The sequence below is a fragment of the Telopea speciosissima genome, chromosome 11, assembly GCF_018873765.1.
Source record: "Telopea speciosissima isolate NSW1024214 ecotype Mountain lineage chromosome 11, Tspe_v1, whole genome shotgun sequence".
Classification (NCBI taxonomy): Eukaryota; Viridiplantae; Streptophyta; class Magnoliopsida; order Proteales; family Proteaceae; genus Telopea; species Telopea speciosissima.
This window is the reverse complement of record NC_057926.1, coordinates 13,761,822-13,775,832: the sequence shown is the minus strand read 5'-3', so window position 1 is coordinate 13,775,832 and position 14,011 is coordinate 13,761,822.

Genomic DNA, 14,011 nt, shown 5'->3' with positions numbered 1-14,011 from the left:
AACTTGATTGAATAACATTGAAGGAAATGTTATTATTGACAAAAAATTCAGTTACCAACTTGTCCAATGACTTCTTGTCATGCTTAGTAGCCATCTCTACCATAGTGGGTTGATGGGTACTCCTATTCTGGGGTAGGATAGGTGTGTTGTTTGAGGAACCAATTCCACTTTCTATAGCATCACTCCTTCTCTTCTTACTCACACTCAAATTAAATTCTACAAGGGCTTCAGCTTGAATGTGCTCAGGCACTTGGGAGCAAATTTGAACATCATGGCTAGGTAGGAAAGCCAAATGAGCTTTCACTCTTAAAACACTCCCAGTGTAATTAAGTCCACAATAGTTACATGTAAAACGGTTTGAACCACGTTGCTCTACATGTTGCCAAAATTTATCGTTAGGCCTCACCATTTTGTCTAGACTCTTAAATCTCAACAATCAAATACCTACATATTAAAATCGAACATTTATTTCCAATCTCTGAATTAAACATTCATTCCAATCACAGTCACGGTATCCACCAATCTTTAAATGGGATTCCAACATACATCATATCAATTAACAAGAAAGGTAAAAATTAAAGAGCTTGAAATTTTAATTAATTGTTACAAATAATAACAAGGCAGATGGATAAGAGAACAAATAATAGTATGTGTTTCTTCTATGTAAATTAATTATAGCTAGAACAGAGTTGCTAAAGTTGCAGCGAACATAGCAAAGATTCTTAGAGGAATGAGCAAAATCCATGGCTGTTTTTCCTTCTCAATACTATTTCAATTCTGAAAGAGAGAGAGAGAGAGAGAGAGAGAGAGAGAGAGAGAGAGGAATATAGATAGAAGAATGATTACACAGATGCGTTTACTTTTTTTTTGTGGTAAAAAATGAAAAATTACTACTTCATCTACTTTCAATACTACTTCATCATCGATGTAATATTTCACAGATGCATTTACGGTTCCAAATATATGACATTCAAACACACAGATACGACAAGGGAAGAAGAGTTTAAGAAGTTTTTTAATGGAGCTTTACAATGAAACTCACATGGGGCCAGGGAACATGGAGTATTATAATAAAAGAGCTTTTTTTTAATGGGACAGATTTACACATACCTTGTTGCTCCTGTTTTGGTGAGATCTCTTCTTTTTTCTTTCATTCTTCCTTTGGAATTCATTTTGTTGATGATAGATGCCAATGATATATTATTCTTGATGTTTGGAATGGTTGTATGCCTCTAATCTTTATTAGAGAAGACTCTTGTGTATTCCCGTTATTTGGAGATAGTGAAATTTTAGTGGACTACGGTCCTGTGGTTTTTACTCCTCTCATTGAGGTGGTTTTCCACGTTAAAAATCGATAGTGTTTATGTGTGTGATTGTGATGCATTGAGTTGCTGATTTGGGAGCTTGGTTATTACCTTCATTGTGTTCAATATATATATTGCTCCATATTGCTCTATTTGTTTGCTTCCTATTAGGTTCACTCAAGAAGGAAAAAAATTGCTTGTGTTTGTTGACCGGGTACACATTGGCTTCCTTATTTTTCCCATTAAAGTGGTATCGGAACTTGGTTGCTATTTGGAGTATTTGTCTTGAGTTGAACAATAGAAATGAATACAAGTAGAATGGATCAAACTATCCTGTTTGGAAAGGAAAAATGGAGGATCTTCTTTATGTGAAAGATTATTATCTACCTATGTTTGCTAGTGAAAAACAAGACTGATGAAGAGTGGAATATATTTCATCGACAAGTGTGTGGGTATATTAGACAATGGGTGGATGATAATGTGTTGAACCATATTAGTGGAGAGACACATGCACGCACTCTATGGACCAAGCTTGAGCAACTGTATACTCAAAAGACAGAGAACAATAAATTATTTTGATCAAACAGATGATGGCCCTGAGATACCAAGATAGAACTCCGATGATAGATCACTTGAACTCTTTTCAAGGAATTATTAATCAGTTGTCCTCAATGGGTATCAAGTTTGATGAAGAAATGCAGGGGTTATGGCTTCTTGGCACCTTACCGGACTCATGGGAGACGTTTAGAACGTCATTGTCAAACTCAGCTCTAGATGGTACAATCTTGATGGATTTAGCTAAGAGTAGTGTTTTGAATGAAGAGATGAGAAGAAAGTCACAGGGTTCCTCTTCACAGTCAAGATGAGTTTGGCTACAAGTTCTACGACCCGATTGGAACGAAAATTATTAGAAGCCGGGATGTTGTATTTATGGAAGATCAGACCATACAAGATATTGATAAGGTTGAGAAGGCAGTGCATCAGCATAGTGATGATTTGATTGACTTGGATCCAGTTTCTCCAACATCGGTGCTAGAACATGTTGAAGAGAAAATTCATAATAATCAGCAAGGTACAGGTGATGATGAGGTTCCCACACAGGTTGAGACAAATGATAATTCTCATGAACAATTTTCAGTATTAGAAATTCCACCACCTATTCCTATCAGAAGGTCTACCAGAGATAGACAACCTTTAACACGTTATTCTACTGATGAATATGTATTACTAACTGATGGGGGAGAACCAGAGTATTTTGAAGAAGCAATGGAAGATGACCACAAGAATGAGTGGGTTGAAACCATGCAAGATGAGATGATGCATGAGAATCACACCTTTGAGTTGGTGAAGTTGCCTAAGGGCAAAAGAGCTTTGAAGAATAGGTGGGTGTACAAAGTGAAGCAAGAAGAACACTCCTAACGTCCACGATACAAAGCTAGATTGGTTGTCAAGGGATTCCATCAAAGGAAAAGTATTGATTTTGATGAGATATTCTCTCTAGTGGTTAAGATGTCATCTATCCGTGTGATTCTTGGTCTAGCAGCTAGCCTTAACTTAGAGGTTGAGTAGATGGATGTGAAGACTGCTTTCCTTCATGGTGATTTGGAGGAAGAGATTTACATGGAGCAACCAGAAGGTTTCAAGGTGAAAGGAAAAGAGGATTATGTGTGCAGATTGAAGAAAAGTCTTTATGGCTTGAAATAGGCACCAAGATAATTGTCACACCCCTATCCCGACAAGGGATAGAATACAATATCAGGGTATGATTGAGATGACACGCGTCATCCCACCCCACCGCCAGGATCTCGATGCAGTGGCCAACTCACAGTCATAAACCAATATTACAATACAATAATATTAGAGTGCGAAAGACAAAGGAATATTACATTCCGAGATAGGTCAGAGTTTGCGGAAGCGTAAAAGAAATAACTATAAGATGTTCATTGGCTAATGATAATAAGTAACATAGTTACAAAATTCCTATGACCATCAAGTAGCTACCAAAAGGTAAAACATAAAAGTTTGTACAAAACACAATGCTCAAAAATAATAAAACGGAACGATCCCAAGTAATGATAGCCCGTAGGCACAATCATCATGGGCAACCATCGCCATGATCCTTAGTCACTGTCTCTAGCTCCACAAGATCATCCGCATCCAAAACTAAAAGAATGTGTACACGGGGTTAGCTCCACCGAGCTAGTGAGAGAGAAAAGGGGATGCACAATCACACAATCACAAATAGTCCATGGTGCATGCTATTATTAATTCATTTACCACCTAACACACAATGCTAAGTCAATGGGTATATGCTACGCAATAACTCGGGAAGACATTGTGGATCCTTCCATTCTCACCACAATGCAACCTCAATTATTACTATGGAGCCCGCCGGTCGTAGTCATCACCACCCGGAGGCAGACCCGATAACCATTACTACCCCCGGCCTGGCCTCTCTAACTCTCCACGGCGCGGTGCTCGCTACCCAACACCTAAACCCCGTTGGTAAGGGTCGTAGCATAGGGATCGAGCCTAACCACGGATATACTATATGAATCCTATCGTGTTGAGAGATACATCCGGGTGTGTCAACGTCCCATTCCATCTAACACCCGGTACCAAGACAACACGGCGCATACAGATACAAGAATGAGATGCAATATACAATTCCACGTAATTGGGGTTCGGTGCAGTTTCCGCACCGTAACCCAACACAAATCCATATCATCCAAATCATCATCATCGAATAAGAATAAATGCAAATATGCAATCATGCTTGAATGATAATGTCACAATATAATTCATAAATGCATGAATAAGCAATAGTAAACAAGCTCAAACAGTCACCCAACCCCACTCACCAATTACTTCAAATGGAGTTTGTATAAGCGCAATGATTCCCGCTCAAAATCACCCCATTGCACATATGTTGGCGCCTATGAAAGTGAATAAGAGTGTGAGAGAGTGTAGGGGAGGCCTCATAGAGAAACCCCACCGTTTACATAAGTTATAAGCCTTAAAACGCATCGGAGGCAACGTCGGACTCGGCAGCCTGCCTCCGACCTTGCCTCCGACCTTCCCTGCAGCTCGGGACACATCGGAGGCAAACATCGGACTCACGCAGCTTGCCTCCGATGCAACCCAAGTGTGATTTCAAGGTCTTTAAAAGCCCAGGGTTGTCCCATTTGGTTCTCTAAGCCTCAAGGGACTAGGGAGGGGTGTCTTGGAGTCTATTTGGGTCTTAGAAACACCCAACATTCAAAGATTTAAGGGGGTTTAAAGGATCAAAAGCTCAAAAATCCAGATTTGGGGTTTTCTTTGGTGGTTGAAGCTTTAGAATCAAATAGATTCAGCAAGAGGTCAAAATAGAGGTCTTTATAGGATTGTAATGAAAATGGGATAGCATCCTACAAGGGAAACTACACATGGCTCGAGCTAACCCTTTGGGTTTCCAAAAAGAAATCCCCATCTTGGGCTGCAACCAACGAACCACCCAAGCTCAAACGAGCAAGGGGGAAGAGAGAAAAATGGGGGAAAAGGGCACTTGGCTTACCTGGTTTGAGGTACACACGAGGTGCCCTCTTTAAAGCTCCAAACCCAAGCAGTTTCCTTCTTCTTCTTCCCTTCCTTCTCCTCCTTCTCCTCCTCTCTTCAAAGCTCTCCTCTCCTTTCACGATTAGGTTAGGAAAGAGAAAGAAAAAAAGAAAGACTAAGGAATAGTCTTACCCCTCTCTCTCATATAGACTTCACATTTATTGGCCTATTTGGCTAAGGCCTCATAAGTGTAACCTAGGGTCTATTTGGGTAGGGTCAAACATGGCAGGGCACCAATAGCACCTTAGCCACGGGTCTCACCCACAAGGGTCCTTGTTAGCGCATTGGATGCGGGGTCGGAGGCAGCCGAACCTTGCCTCCGATGCGAGTAGGAAGGTGGTTCCCACCATAAGAGGTCGGGGCCTTTGGACCACACTTCGAGGGCTTTGAGAGGGCGTAAGCACACAACAAAATTTGGTCAACTACTTACCCCGACACGTCAAGGTGCAACCTCCGTGGTCCCGACTAGTTTCCACAGGCAACCTCGTACTATGGTCAATATAGTGGTTTGACCACCGTGAGAACAACTCACCGCATACGTGGCGTGATAACTACACGTCACAGGGAAGAATTAATAATTAATTATACTCCGGTGCGGGTATAACATTCTCCCCACCTTACAAGAAATTTCGTCCCCGAAATTTGAGGCACTAGGGTCTCAAGTGAGAAGGGCTGTTGGATAACAACATCCCAAGTCACCCACATCTTAAACTAAGTCAAAGGTCGGATCAAGATGAGGCAAGTTCATGTCATAGCAAGTCGGTTCCACAACTCTCTTTTTCTTACGGGTCACATTACCACGGGGTGTGGTTCACAATAACCCTAGGAAAACAGGGTTCCAACTACTAAGTTAAGTCTCAAGGAACAAAGGTTCCCTAGATCTTCCGGATCGGGTGATACCACTCTAGCCTTCACTACTCTTGGGTTACAGGATTTAACCTGTCCATGACCCAACATAGGGTTTACATTCTGAAGGCTTTCACATCTGGTTGTCTCATTACCTAACCCAACTTTAGAATGATTTAGAATATTGATGGAATCTCCTATTGTTCACTCCAGATCGGAGGGAACGCATTTGGTGATCCATTACCCCATTCATATCTGTCGTTGGAGAAGGTCTTGTTACATCCTTCGTTCAACTTTCACAACCTTTAAGCCTACTACGCAGTTATCCCACAAGGAAGAGTCCACATCATCCTCTTTCGATAACCAATAACCCTTTAATAGTTTTGGTCCAAGTCAACTCTTCAAGCGTCTCAATAATTAACCTACTCGGTCATTAAATTCATTATTCATTACCCTAAGGTTTGGTCAACCAAGGTCGGGCTCCAACTAGTTTCACAAAGAAGGTCGAGGTAAGTCATACTTATAGTACCAGAGAATCACTCTAGTCACACAAGTCCAAGGTTCTAAGGGATAACTATATATATATATCACACCAATATGTAGGCATAGATTCAATAATTACATTCAAATTCCTATGGACATATCTGTCATCTAGGTCAATCCACCGTAACAAGAAGTTCTCAGTACGGTTCGCTAAGTCCTTTCTTTGGAAAGTTGAATCACGGTGTAGGACTTTCTCTATGAGTCTAAACAAGGTTTGGATGGACCAAGTAAAGTCCAAATAGAGTCATCACTAGCTTGAGGTGTTATGAGTGACTTCCAAATACACGTGACCTTCATGGCTTACTCAAATAAACAGCCCAAACCAGCCTATTACTTTCCTTTCCTAGTACCTACCCACAGTTTAGATTCTACGCACCCCTTAAGGGTCTCTACCCGCATAGATTTAGGTTTTCCTATCCATAAGGTTTGAGTCCTTACATTCATAGGGTCTAAGGATCTTCATCCTCAAGGGTAACTCTTCTCCTTTTAGGTAAGAGAGGAGTCACACGGTTACCAATGCTGCTAGTTCTTATTAGTCTGGCCCACGGTACAAGTCCTAACCTCTTTTAATTTTTAGGTATTAACTAGACTCATGTGGTCCCCATAAATGGGTCACACAACAGGGTGTCCGATCTAGGGTATAGGCACAAGATCATCACATATAGGTGTGGTCAAAAGGTCTCCAAAATAGGCTCAAAATCTTAAAAGAAATCGGGTGGACTCACAAGCGACGTCCGCATTCGGTGCGTTCGTGACTCCTCCGTGAAAATAGGTAGAGCGGATTAACGGGCGGATGTGGAATGCAAACCGTTCATTCGTCCGGTCTCGAAGTCTCAAAGGCAGAGAGAGTTGAAGTCAAACGGATCTACGAATGGATGCATGAGTGTGGATCTGCTCGTTGATCCGCACGCTTTTAAAATGATAATTTCGAAGTTTTGTGCAGAGCGATTCACGACAAGTGGATCCGTTCGTTCGCTTGTTCGTAGAATTTTAACAAAACAGAGCCACGAGTTTTAAAACGCATTTTTGGCTCCAAAGAAAAGGACATAACCGAGGAGAAAAAGCTCTACAGGACTTTCGTTCAAGCTCCCCCTTAGGTGGTTTTCTTGTAATCCTAAGCCTCAAGGTTCAACTCTCGCTTGTTCAAGATATGGCTTTCTTCCCATTCCTACTTTCTCTTTCTTGGATTTGGGATGAATCATCTCAAGTTGTGATCATGTCTTGATTTTGCTTGTAATCCCATGGCCATGTACATCAAATTCATACCAAACCGATTGGCCGAAACTAGGGTTTTTAGGTGTAAATCAAGTCCTATTTGATCGATGACACTAAGTTGTTGGATCTTTGTTTGATTATTGCATCTTTTATAAATTTTCAAGTCTTTGCAAGCATTTTAGAGGCTGTTGCTATGTTTGTCAAGTCTAGTTGAATTTTACTAGGATTATGTTCAGGTTTTGATTGTGGTAAAGTTATCAATTCACAATATTTTGGGAAAACTCTCCAAGTTCAAATCTAATTCTTTTACATGCCATAAAATCTCATAGAAAATTATCACATTGTCTTATCTTCAAACATATTTCCTTGTATACATGATTGTTGATAAAATCCTTAGAATCTTTCCTCTTCTCTTTTGCCATATTTGATTCGGTCTTACTAGATAGGGCTTAGCTTACATTCTCTGAGTTGTCACAAATCATATTTACTTGTTTCCCAAGATTCAAACTTTCAACCACAAAATCTGAAAATTTTCTTTGAAGTTCAAGGCATGCTCCATGATTGAATAAACCCATTTCTTGCTTGAACCCACTATTTTGTATAAAATATTACTTTTTAGGCATATTATGACCATGAATCTTCATTATTTATCATGTCATTCACATAATGGCCATGCCTTTCCTTTTTCTCCAACTTCTTAGATCACAATTTGATAAAAATCAGAAATTTCTAGCCTAAGAATCCTGCTGAACTTAATTGCCTTGGGAAAAGAATCAAAGGCTAGGTTTTAAACCCCATAACCTTACATTGATCATCTACTTAGGCCTTAGCATTCAAGGTATTAATTTGCTATCTACTTGGCTTTTAGCTGCAGGTTAAAACAATCAAAGGCTCCAAGAACACAACGTGCATGCGTTGAACAAATTGCACCAACTCGTCCTAGATCCACTATGGTTCCAAAAGATAGAGGACCAAGAGCTTTACCGAGACTACTTCTTCGTAAATATAATGGAAGGGTGGGATGTAGTGTTGAATGATCTCAAGCTTACAAGGTGGGGCAGAGATTTGAGGCATTGAGGTGGACCAACATTCACAACCTTCCCGAACCATACTACTTGAAACTCATTCGCCATTTCTAAACAAATCTGACACCGAGAACCCGGACATACAAAATTATCGGGTTGTCTCATATGTCAAGGGGTTCCTATAGCCTTCACTGCAGACAGCTTGGTCGGCGTTATCAACATGTCCATTGGAGGAGCAAAGACCTATTGTTCACCTAGAAGGAATCCCTATACCTTCATCGGTGGGAGGTATTGACATTCGAGCGACCATCAAAGGTTGAACCTACGAGTGGTGGATGGCTTCGATGAGGTCACGAAGCAACTCTTCGACCAGACTCGGCGCCTAGAGGGTATCGAGAGAGGGTAGATGACATCAACACCTTTCTTGGTCGCGATGGTGGCGGTGGTGCAAATGACTATCCCAACTTTCTCTCAACAAATTGAAGTTATCCCGGATCAGTTCTTCTAGTTCTTGTCTTAGGATGAACAACTGGGAACTTTTAGAAAGGGTAGACTTGTATATTTAATCTGAGATAACCAGAATCAAATGTTTCAAATTGGAACAAATGGGGTCTTGCATTCTGAGTTGGGAAAGGCCCAGTTATGTCCAAACAGAGAATCTGGAACAATTATGGTGTTTAGATTGGTATCTCTTGATTGAGCAGGATGGAATCATATGTTTTTGTTGGAATAGATGAAATCATGAATGTTGAAATAGGAAGAATATGATTGCCTCCCAAGAAGATTTAGAACAATTGGATATTTGTAATTAATCTTATATGTATCTCGATGTATTTGCTTAATTCTCTCTTGTTTAAATCATTGCTGATAATTGTGCTTAGTTATGATTGATTCATTAGTGTTTATGAATTATAGCATATAATTTCCCATCTATGACCTACTTAAGACTCAACCAAGCAATTACATTGTTGTAGCTTAACAGCCTATGGTTCAAGTCCTAAGTTCCATGTTACCTATTATCTTCTAAGTCCTTGTTTCACCACAATCAGTCTTCTCCGATGTCTGCACACAATCATTTATGTTCTTGAAGATTTTTAGTTTAGAACCTAATTGTGGAGAGTAAATCAAGAGTCCGCAAGATCGTGGTGGTGCGAGCATCATTGCTCGATACCATGTTGTCACACCCCTATCCCGACAAGGGATAGAATACAATATCGGGTATGATTGAGATGACACGCGTCATCCCACCCCACCGCCAGGATCTCGATGCAATGGCCAACTCACGTCATAAACCAATATTACAATACAATAATATTAGAGTGCGAAAGACAAAGGAATATTACATTCCGAGATAGGTCGAGTTTGCGAAGCGTAAAAGAAATAACTATAAGATGTTCATTGGCTAATGATAATAAGTAACATAGTTACAAAATTCCTATGACCATCAAGTAGCTACCAAAAAGGTAAAACATAAAAGTTTGTACAAAACACAATGCTCAAAAATAATAAAACGGAACGATCCCAAGTAAGATAGCCCGTAGGCACAATCATCATGGGCAACCATCGCCATGATCCTTAGTCACTGTCTCTAGCTCCACAGTATCATCCGCATCCAAAACTAAAAAGAATGTGTACACGGGGTTAGCTCCACCGAGCTAGTGAGAGAGAAAAGGGGATGCACAATCACACAATCACAAATAGTCCATGGTGCATGCTATTATTAATTCATTTACCACCTAACACACAATGCTAAGTCAATGGGTATATGCTACGCAATAACTCGGGAAGACATTGTGGATCCTTCCATTCTCACCACAATGCAACCTCAATTATTACTATGGAGCCCGCCGTCGTAGTCATCACCACCCGAGGCAGACCCGATAACCATTACTACCCCGGCCTGGCCTCTCTAACTCTCCACAGCAGCAGTGCTCGCTACCCAACACCTAAACCCCTGTTGGTAAGGGTCGTAGCATAGGGAACCGAGCCTAACCACGATATACTATATGAATCCTATCGTGTTGAGAGATACATCCGGTGTGTCAACGTCCCATTCCATCTAACACCGGTACCAAGACAACACGGCGCATACGAACAAGAATGAGATGCAATATACAATTCCACGTAATCGGGGTTCTAGGTGCTTTCCGACCGTAACCCAACACAAATCCATATCATCCAAATCATCATCATCGAATAAGAATAAATGCAAATATGCAATCATGCTTGAATGATAATGTCACAATATAATTCATAAATGCATGAATAAGCAATAGTAAACAAGCTCAAACAGTCACCCAACCCCACTCACCAATTACTTCAAATGGAGTTTGTATAAGCGCAATGATTCCCGCTCAAAATCACCCCATTGCACATATGTTGGCGCCTATGAAAGTGAATAAGAGTGTGAGAGAGTGTAGGGGAGGCCTCATAGAGAAACCCCACCGTTTACATAAGTTATAAGCCTTAAAACGCATCGGAGGCAACGTCGGACTCAGCAGGCTGCCTCCGACCTTGCCTCCGACCTTCCTGCGAGCTCGGGACACATCGGAGGCAAACATCGGACTCACGCAGTCTTGCCTCCGATGCAACCCAAGTGTGATTTCAAGGTCTTTAAAAGCCCAGGGTTGTCCCATTTGGTTCTCTAAGCCTCAAGGGACTAGGGAGGGGTGTCTTGGAGTCTATTTGGGTCTTAGAAACACCCAACATTCAAAGATTTAAGGGGGTTTAAAGGATCAAAAGCTCAAAAATCCAGATTTGGGGTTTTCTTTGGTGGTTGAAGCTTTAGAATCAAATAGATTCAGCAAGAGGTCAAAATAGAGGTCTTTATAGGATTGTAATGAAAATGGGATAGCATCCTACAAGGGGAAACTACACATGGCTCGAGCTAACCCTTTGGGTTTCCAAAAAGAAATCCCCATCTTGGGCTGCAACCAACGAACCACCCAAGCTCAAACGAGCAAGGGGGAAGAGAGAAAAAATGGGGGAAAAGGGCACTTGGCTTACCTGGTTTGAGGTACACACGAGGTGCCCTCTTTAAAGCTCCAAACCCAGAGCCGTTTCCTTCTTCTTCTTCCCTTCCTTCTCCTCCTTCTCCTCCTCTCTTCAAAGCTCTCCTCTCCTTTCACGATTAGGTTAGGAAAGAGAAAGAAAAAAGAAAGACTAAGGAATAGTCTTACCCCTCTCTCTCATATAGACTTCACATTTATTGGCCTATTTGGCTAAGGCCTCATAAGTGTAACCTAGGGTCTATTTGGGTAGGGTCAAACATGGCGGGGCACCAATAGCACCTTAGCCACAGGGTCTCACCCACAAGGGTCCTTGTTAGCGCATTGGATGCGGGGTCGGAGGCAGCCGAAACCTTGCCTCCGATGCGAGTAGGAAGGTGGTTCCCACCATAAGAGGTCGTGGCCTTTGGACCACACTTCGAGGGCTTTGAGAGGGCAGTAAGCACACAACAAAATTTGGTCAACTACTTACCCCGACACGTCAAGGTGCAACTTCCGTGGTCCCGACTAGTTTCCACGGGCAACCTCGTACTATGGTCAATATAGTTGGGTTTGACCACCGGTGAGAACAACTCACCGGCATACGTGGCGTGATAACTACACGTCACAGGGAAGAATTAATAATTAATTATACTCCCGGGGTGCGGGTATAACAATAATGGTATAAGAAGTTTGAGTCAATTATGGGAGAGCAAGGCTACAAGAAAACTATTTCTGACCATTGTGTTTTTGTTCAAAAATTCTTTGATGATGACTTTATTATTCTTTTATTATATGTAGATGATATGTTGATTGTTGGCAGAAATACTTCAAGAATTGACAGTTTGAAGAAACAGTTGAGCAAGTCTTTTGCCATAAAAGACTTGGAACCAGCAAAACAGATTCTTGGCATAAGAATCAATCGAGATAGGAATGCTAAGAAGTTGTGGTTATCACAAGAGAAGTACATTAAAAAGGTGCTTCAAAGATTCAAGATGAAAAAAGCTAAAGTGGTTAGTTCTCCTCTTGCTACTCACTTTAGATTGAGCACCAAGCATAGTCCTTCTACTGTTGAAGAAAAGAAAGACATGGAAAGAGTTCCTTATGCCTCCGCAGTGGGAAGCTTGATATATGCCATGGTTTGTACAAGGCCAGACATAGCTCACGCAGTTGGCACAGTTAGCCGTTTTCTCTCAAATCCCGAAAGAGAGTATTGGAATGCAGTCAAGTGGATTATGAGATATCTTTGTGGCACTTCAAATTTGAGACTTTGTTTTGGAAGTGAGAAACCTTTGTTGGTTGGTTACACAGATGCAGATATGGCTGGGGATGTTGATTCTCGTAAGTCTACTTCAGGCTACTTGGTCACTTTCTCAAGTGGTGTTGTAGCTTAGCAATCAAGATTACAGAAATGTGTTGCTCTCTCTACCACCGAAGCAGAGTTTGTTACAGCAATGGAAGCTTGTAAAGAGTTGCTATGGATGAAGAAGTTTGTGTAGGAGCTTGGCTTCAAGCAAGAGTGGTATGTGTTGTTCTGTGATAGTCAAAGTGCTATTCACCTTGGTAAGAATTCTACTTTTCACTCTAGATCAAAACATATTGATGTGAGATATCATTGGATAAGAGATGCCTTGAATTCCAAGTTGCTAGAGATTGAGAAAATCTATACTGATCATAATGGCTCTAATATGTTGATGAAAGCTTTACCAAGGGAGAAGCTTGAGGTTTGTCGTTTGATCGCCAGCATGGCGAATCCTTCCACATAGTCAGGAGGGGGAGATTTGTTGGGTTGGGTTTCCTTCCATGTGGAGGATGGCCCAAAGGTTATTTGGTGAAGCCCATTAGGGGTAAAGCCCATATGAAGGGCAGTTTTATCCAGTGATTTGGTTAATGAGGTTTTACCTCATTTTTGGTCTCATTGAGGAAGAAGAGAGTGGCTCGTCGTGTGAGAAAAGAAGAGAAGAAGAAAGGGGGAGGTGAACAGTTTTTCTGGTTTTAGAGGCTCTACGCAATCAACTTCGAGAACTTGATCGGATAGTCATTCGTGGTCGATTTGAGATGATTTTTGGACAGCAGATTTGTAAGACATAGATCTTCATTCTGAATGGTGTGATTGTTGATTTGATTCCTCTAACTTAGTCCGATAACTACGTTCTTGTTGCCTTTGTTTTGGTGAGATCTCTTCTTTTTTCTTTCATTCCTCTTTTAGAATTCATCTTGTTAATGATAGATGCCAATGATATATTATTATTGATGTTTGGAATGGTTGTATGCCTCTAATCTTTATTAGAGAAGACTCTTGTGTATTCCCATTATTTGGAGATAGTGAAATTTTGGTGGACTACGGTCCCGTGGTTTTTACTCCTCTCATTGAGGTGGTTTTCCACATTAAAAATCGATGGTGTTTATGTGTGTGCTTGTGATGCATTGAGTTACTGATTTGGGAGCTTGGTTATTACCTTCATTATGTTCAGTATATATATTGCTCCATATTGCT